Genomic DNA, 8,616 nt, shown 5'->3' on the forward strand with positions numbered 1-8,616 from the left:
GTCAGACCTGCCTCTGGCCGATGCCAAGCTGATCAGCGCCTCTGTGATCAATATTTAAGAAGGGAAACCTACTGGGCCAGCCTCTTGCTGTCTTTGTTTCTGTGTCCTGTCTGTTCTGTCAGGGAGTTTTTGTTTGGAGGAGGGGAAGATGAGAGGAGAGCAAACCATGCTGTTAGCAGATAGAAATGTGAGGGAAGAGCACCAGGGCAAAGATCCCCCTGAGCCTGTGTGGAGATGGCAGGATGGTCTGGAAACCAAGGAGATCTATGGCAGTGAAACCCCCAGAATGTAGCGGCACGTGGAGGACCCTGCGCCAGGGGAGAGAGAAGGTGCAGGAGCATAGGACATGCCCAAAGGGAACCATGGCTCCGAGGACCTGGATGCTGGAGCAGAGGACACTGCAGCCTGCGGGTGGATCCCACACTGGAGAAGGACTGTCACCCCAGAGATGGACACCACATGGCATCAGGGGAAAGCTGCAAGGAGTCCACTTCTGAAGAAGGAAGGATGTCCATGGACAGTGAATAATTGACAGTCCACAACCTCATGCCCTGCGCTGATCCTGGGGAAGGAAAATTTTGCTTATTCTAGTTCTTAATAACCATTCTTTGTCAGTAAGTATTAAAGACCAGACTGATTCTAAATATCCAAGAAGACTAAACATATATGGTTTTGTGCATTGTCTGTTGCCAAAAAGCATGGTTTCCAGGAACTGGAAAGGAATTGAGCCTGTTCCATTAACACCCCTGGAACAGCTGAGTTAAGCCACGGGTTAAGTCTTTCACGGGTTGAGTTAAGTATTTTCTCACGTTGTTAAGGTTTCATTATTTGGAAGCTTCTTCAGCAAAGCTCGATTTTTAAATGTTGAATCATTCCCTATTACAATGGAAGATTTCATAACCCAAAAAATGATTGTAATCCTGGGTCCCTTTGAGAGTTCCAGACCTAAAATTCCTTGTTATAGAGCTCTAGAATGCTGCATAATGAATATCATTGTATCTGCATGTAAAGAGAAAAATCCCTTTGCTCTTGACAGCTGAATGATGTTAATATGAGAGCTTAGGATATCCTATGTTTTCAAGGCTAAAAGAAAGCGGTAATCATGTTTATTAGGGCAGACAACACTTATATTCAGGTAAATATATAGGTTTTGCCTCAAACTCCTCAACACAGTATGCTTCACTTTTCCATCTTTGTGGGAAAGGGAATTAATGGACTTTCTGGAGTCAGTAAAAACTGTATCTTAATTCTTCAGTCATATTCACATAAGAATATCTGAGCTTCTGTGTCTGATGTGTACTCTTCAAAGTGCTTATGTTGATTACTTGGATTTCTAGCACCTCTTGACAGAGTTTTGTGATTTTATGGTAAATACCTTGAGAAACATCTAGGCAGTCTTTCAAACTGAGTCCCTCCATTTGTGAGTAAAAATGTCTAAGTTTTTCAGATTGTACAGAAATTTAAGAATACGTCTTGTTCATTAGGGAGAATTTCAAGCAGACGCTCCTTATAACGGTGGAGAGGAACATGTCTGAAAACCTCAATTTCCTTTTAACCTCAGAAGTTATGTTTCTGTAAAAGCATCTGACTTCTAGAGAAAACTTTTTTTTAAATGGAAGGTACAAAAACATAGAAAAAAATAGCCAACTGGATTTGCTTCCAATTTTAGCTGTGTTTGTCTTCCTGAATAAATGCAATGTTTTACACATCTGTCCATGCTACCTAAAATTGCATTGCATTATTTTTTAACCAGTGATGCTCATGGTTCAATCTGTGACCTTAGGAGGCTTGTGTTTATATTAGAAAACTCCTTGTAGTCTGTGGCTTACTTCAACATAGTCATTGTCCTCACTGAGTCACTTAAACAGAGTAGTATGCCTTTTTGAATTGGTTTTGATTTCAACCTTTTATTGTTAAGAAATTTTGTATCATTTGTTGTTATTAATAGGAAGATTGTTATTAACAAACCTGCATTTGTGCCAGGTCCTGCACTTGGGCCACAACAACCCCATGTGACGCTACCAGCTTGGGGAAGTGTGGCTGGAAAGCTGTCTGGCTCAAAGGGACCTGGGGATTCTAATCGACAAGTATCTGAGCCAGCAGAGTGCCCAGGTGGCCAAGAAGGCCGATGGCATCCTGGCTTGTATTAGAAATTTTGTGACCAGCAGAAGAAGGGAGGTGATTGTCCCCCTGTACTCAGCACTAGTGAGGCCTCACCTTGAGTATTGTGTTCAGTTTTGGGCACTTTGATACAAGAGGGATGTCGAGCTGCTGGAGTGAGTACGGAGGAGGGCAACGAAGCTCGTGAAGGGCCTGGAGAATAAATCTTATGAAAAGCAACTGAAGGAGCTGGAGCTGTTTAGTTTGAGGAAGAGGAGGCTGAGGGGAGACCTCCTCGCTCTCTACGACTGCCTGAAAGGTCATTGTGGATTGCTTTTGGAGATCATACATTCAGTGACCAGTTCTGCTGTGAGGCATAATGTCCTTGTGGATGTCCACAAAGTGAGTCTTACAAGAAATTTTTGTGAATTTTCTGCTTCCCACTCCCCATGTTCATGTCACTGGACCTGTTGTTGTTAGTCAAAGTTAGTGAAAGATAAAGTGTGGCAGTGGAGGCTAATTGACTTTCCAGCATGGTTTAACCTCTTAAAATGATATACCTTACTGTGAAAAGCAAAACTCTAGTTGCAGGCAATAATGAAGAAAGTGGTGATTAAATCTCATGAATATGGGATGTCTGTATGTCCATCTGAGATGTATCATACTGCTTTATGGTCTCAGTTTGAGTGGTCGTTATGTATTTTCAAAAAACATTTTATTTTGTATTTGTGAAGTGATGTAGAGGAATTGTAGTCTAATGTAATTGTTAGTTATTTTATCAATTCTGTATTTAAAATCAGTGTCTTCTTTAGTAATAGAGTGGTATGTCTTGCTCCAACAGTACATTTATCTTTCTTTTGTGTTATTAGTTCTAGGAATTATAAACAGTTTTAATAATTTGCTGGTTTTCTCTGCATTCCTTCTCCTTCTGACCTTAGAGAAAAAGTTCTTCTTGCAAAAAAGTGCAGAAGTTTCTGGTAAAATGTGTTACCAGGAGGAAATATATCTGTCCTATTTCCATTTTTATTGCACAAGGAATCTATTAATATGTATTTTTATTAGTTTATAAAATAGAGTGAAGTTCAACAATGAAGGACTGCTTTTCCCATTGTCTCTCTTGATTTCATTTAAAAACTATTTCTCTGTTTGAATGGGTTTTTTATATTTTAGGGGAAAACTTACTTTCTATTTAATTTGTCTTTTTTCTTGTCTGCATTCAAAGGAAGAAAATTTAGTAAATTTTAGATTGAAACAAGTCATGCAAATGGAACTAAGTATTCCTAAGAGAAGATTTACCAAGTTGATTGCATTAATGTGACTATCACAAATTGCTATGAGTTTCCAGACATTTAATTAGTACCTCTAGCAGCATACTCTTTTCAGCTCTAGGCACAGGCTTCTGCTCTGCTGTGTGGCCCTGAGCTCCGTCTCATGGCAGCTCCGCTGCCATGAGATGGAACTCAGCTTCAGCTTCTCTCTTTCTCACCAGCGTTCCCCTATCAGATAATGTGGTTTCTTTTTAGAAACACAACCATCTTGGTAGCAAGCCAAACAAGCAGGTGTATAAATCTGCATATGGCAACATTTGTTAATCTGGGGAATATGGCATATAAGGTGACTCAAAACAAAAAATTGAGATGTACAGATCCATTTTGATTGCCCTGCTGCTGAACGTCTCACAGACATACATGGCTTCATTTCCTTTGCACCAGGCAGTCTATTGCTTATAACAAGCAATGTTTACTTTTGCTCTTCAGCTTGAAATGTCAGTGAGTTCATGGAATAACTTCTGAGCTCTCTTCTTAGGACCAGGAGAGGACCTGTAAAAAGGTCATTAATGGCTCAATTGCTTCTCTGTATCTAAAGTAGCTCCATGCACACATTGTCTCTTCCTGATAGAGGCAACCACAGAAAGCACTAGACTACACACCTCATAGAAAAGCTGTTCACCCCTGCTGCTGTGGTAGATAACAAAGCAAGGTAGAGGAGGGAAACGTCATAGAATCATAAAATAGTTTGGATTGGAATGGATCATCTTGAAGATCATCTAGTTCGAACCCCCTGCTATAGGCACAGACATCTTCCACTAGACCAGATTGCTAAAAGCCCCATCCTGCCTGGCCTTGAACAATTCCATAGAGGGGGCTTCTACAACCTCTCTGGGCAACTTGTTCCAGTGACTCACCACCCTTATGGCAAAGAATTTTTTACTAATATCTGATCTAGATCTACACTCAAAGCCATTAGACCTTGTCCTATCACTACACTCACTGATAAGAGTCCCTCCTCTTCTTCTCTGTAGGCCCCCTTCAGCCACTGGAAGGCTGCTGTAATGTCTCCCCAGAGTCTTCTCCAGGTTAAAGAATCTCAACTCTTTCAGCTTGTCCTCATGGAGGAGGTGCTTCAATCCCCTGATCATAGAAAGTGTTGGGCTGGAAGAGACCTTTAAAGGTCATCTGGTCCAACTCTCTTGCAGTAAGCAGGGATATCTTTAATTAGATCAAGTTGTTCAGAGCCCCATCAAGACTGACCTTGAATGTTTCCAGGGATGTGGCCTCCGCCACCTCTCTGGACAACCTATTCCAATGTTTCACCATCCTTATAATAAAGAACCTCTTCCTGATATCTAGTCTAAATCTACCCTGCTCTGGTTTAAAACCATTACCCCTCCTCCTGTTGCTACATGCCCTTGTAAGCAGTCTCTCCCCAGCTTTCCTGTAGGCCACTTTCAGGCACTGGAAGGCTGCTACAAGGTCTCCCTGGAGCCTTCTCTTCTCCAGGCTGAACAACTCCAACTCTCTCAGCCTCTTTTCGTTAGCAGAGGTGCTCCAACACTATTTGTTTTTGCAGCCCGCCTCTGGATGCACTCCAACAGGCCCGTGTCCTTTTTATGCTGGGAGCCCCAGAGCTGGACACAAAACTCCAGGTGGGGTATCACAAGACCAGAGTAGAGAGGCAGAATCACTTCCTTGACATGCTGGCCATGAATCTTTAGATGTAGCCCAGGGTGCGATTGGCTTTTTGGGCTGCAAGCACACATTGTTGGCTTATGTCCATTTTGCCATTCACTAACACCCCAAGTCCTTCTCTGCAGTGTTTCTCTCAATCTACTCATCACCCAGCCTGTATTTGTGCTTGGGATTGCTCCAACCCAGATGCAGGACTTTACACGTGGCCTTGTTGAACTTCGTGAGATTCTCATGGACCCACCACTCCAGGCTGTCAAGGTCCCTCTGGATGGTGTCCTTTCCCTGCAGCATGCTGCCTACACCACACAGCCTGGTGTCATCAGCAAACTTGCTGAGGGTGCTCTCAATCCCGCTGTCAATGTTGCTGACAAAGATGTTATGCAGCACCAGTCCAAATACCAACATATACATTCCGTGAAAATACTACAGTAATTTTGTATTTTCTCCATGCAGCTATATCAATTTGAAACTGCATGGATTTATACAGTGCTGGTGACTTCAGTAGTGCATTCTTTTTTTTGTTACATGTAGGGTTTTTGCATTTGACTAAGCTTCGTTCCACCGATTGTGGAAATTAGTTCAAAGGGTGCCTAGACATTTGGGATTTCTGAGGTTGAGTGTAGAAGGTGTGCAGGCTGAGATCCAAACTCTCAATGTAACACACAAATCACAGTATTCATACATTCAGAGTCTAATTTGACAGAAAATCAATATAAGAACATAAATATACAAAGAATTTCTTCAGATAGAACCCATATCCTCAGGAATTCCTGGGATGAAGGAGCACCCCAGAATTAAGGGGTGACACAATTACAATTTAAAGAAACAGCAAGGATGACTGACTAGAGGTAGAAGTCTCTGAGAGCATTAGGAAAAAAGAAAGAGTGAAAAAAGTGTGTATAAGAGGGACAGGTTCACTTTCTCATATAACCAAAGTGAGGATTACTCCTGTCCTTAAGTTCTGTGGTGAGTGGAGTCAAGGACCCTGATGTTGGGCTTGGACCTGCTTGCTTTACATCTTTTATTATTTTTTTCTGCTTCTCTCTCTACTTGTCTCCTCCAGTCCCTTTTGCCATGTGAAAACTCCATATTTATGTGAGAAAATTTACCCAGATTCTTATGGAGTCTTGTTGGGTTCACCTGTAGTAACAAAAAGGGGCTCTCAACTTGCATACTCTGTTTGGGAAATGCAATCAAAATGTCTACTGTAGTCATTATTCAGTGTCTGGTGACAGAAATAGCAGTGGCTCTTGACCTATATAGCAATTGTAGCAGCAGTTCTTTATTGCCTAACAACTGGGTAAGAGGGACATTAAGTGGGTACAAGGACACAGGAACCTGCAATAGATATAGGGAGTGTTCACAGCAGTGGATAATTTGATATTGCCCCACTGTGATGTCTGTAACTAGCCCTAGAATGGATGTGAGATGCTTAAGAATATACAGCTATTTTAGTTTGGTTTGAATTAAGATAAGAAGCCTTTGAAGGCTGGAAATGATTAAGCAGGAGATATAGTTTTCTCAGAGTTTAGCCCTATGGGACTTACTAAAGAGACAGAGAGTTTCTGAACCCTGTGGCTGAAATCAGAGGTGACTTTCCCCTCAAGAGACAGCAAAACAAGTCACCCTAGAACAATTCTGGGTGTTCCCAAAGGGAGTCTGGAAATGGGATTGTTACAAGTGGGTGATAGGCCTAGAGATGACAGCAGGACTGGTAGAAATTAAGCTGGAAGTGTACACAGACAGGAGACCACTGAAAGACTCCAGAGCCTAAAGCATTTCACAGGTAGAAAAGAAAATTTACACATTGAGACTTTCCCATCTGTTTTTTTCCTCCAGAGTTAAACCAAACCATCTCTTTCCCATATGGCTGCTCAGAGATACCTTCTCATCAGCAAGAGCAAGATTCACTGGAAGAAAATGAAAGGTCCCTAATTTGCTTACCTTCGATAAGGTGAGACAGAAGTTTAGAAGCTATTCCTGCCATATCCTGTTCCTGCTTTTGTTCCTGCCTCAGAAACGAGGAAAGAAGGGGTGAGCCTGCAAAGTGACATGGTTCAACGTAGCGGGAGGAATTTAGGCTTTACAGTCAATGAATTCCAGTCAGGTGTTTCTTCAAGAAGACCTTAATCTTGGCGTCTGCGAGAGCCACAGCTTGTAGCTATGGTCAAGCCTGGTAGATAAAATCCCGAGGCAGGCTGAGAGGCCCTGAGGCAGACAATTTGTGCATGGGCATCTGTATGCAGATAAAGTGTGAGAGAGCAGTCTTTTTATGGACATGCAGAATTATTTTGGCTCTGTCAAAAGTGACGACTGAGGAACTCTAAACTCACTTGCAGGTGATGTTTCCTTTCAACTGTTAAACACCCTTTTTCCATGGATCAGGATGGAGAAAAAGAAAAGGTCACACTCATGTGATAAACCCCTGGAAAGCTTGTGAAGTATGCTGAGTCCAGGCAGTTCCAGCACATCAAATGCTGATATTGACTAAAGTGAACCTGAAAATGTGTAATTGATTTTGTCAGATTTTAATGAATACCATGAGGAAAAATTCCTGGTCTCTGAAGCTGTGTACCATACTTGTAGTATAACTCTAATATCCCAAAGATTTAAAAAGGCCCCATGCAATGCTAGAAGCTTGGGGAAGAGTGGCTAGAAAGCTGCCCAGTGAAAAAGGACCTAGAGGCGTTGGTCAACAGCCACCTGAACATGAGCCAGCAGTGTAGCAAAGAAGGCCAAGAGCATCCCGGCTTTTATCAGAAACAGTGCAGCCAGCAGGAGTAGGGAAGTGATTGTCCCCCTGGATGTGGCCCTTTAAAAATCCAAGAAAATATGTGGAATTGTTGGATAGAATAAATAGGCACAACTGATAGTGGAAAGAATATAGATGGGTAAATACTTATTTTACAAGTTTCACAAGTTTCAGTTGTCCATTTAGGAAAGTAAAAAAAGTTTTCAGCAAGAGGTCAGTCTTACATACAGACTCAAGTTCAATCTCATGTTTAGGCAAAGAATTCTGTTCTTATCTTCCTGCTGTTCTTGTCTTTATTCTGTATTCCTTTTCTCAGAGAGGACTTCATTTCCACTGAACTGTCCTAGAAGCTGTTCTTGCTTGTGGGTAGTCATTACTATGTTTTTTTTACTTGTATTGGAATTTAGAAGTATCGAAAAAGTATTTTTTTTTTTATGTCTTATTTATTTCTTTAACAAAGATCCAGATAACTGAAAGCTGCCTAAGGTATTAGCTTTTGAGCTAGGAGAAGGCTCAGATTCAGTAATGATGGATATCTTTTCTCTTTGCTGTTGATCTGCAATTCAGCGTGCTGTGCCTGCCTCTACGAATTCAGGTCCTTTCATATCCTTGCTTTGTTAGCTACGGGAGAAGGACAATCAGAGAAAGCGAGGCAGAAACTGTGGTGCTGGATACGAGTTGTTGCCTGCAGCCTTTGATGGTGACCAGTGGGCGGTACTCTTCTGCAGGGCTCTCTGTGGCTCAGCTGCAAAATAACCTTCCCAGACTGTAGGACCCACACGGACCCTCCATCCG

Source organism: Apaloderma vittatum, unplaced genomic scaffold, assembly GCF_000703405.1.
Source record: "Apaloderma vittatum isolate BGI_N311 unplaced genomic scaffold, ASM70340v1 scaffold9676, whole genome shotgun sequence".
NCBI classification, from domain to species: domain Eukaryota; kingdom Metazoa; phylum Chordata; class Aves; order Trogoniformes; family Trogonidae; genus Apaloderma; species Apaloderma vittatum.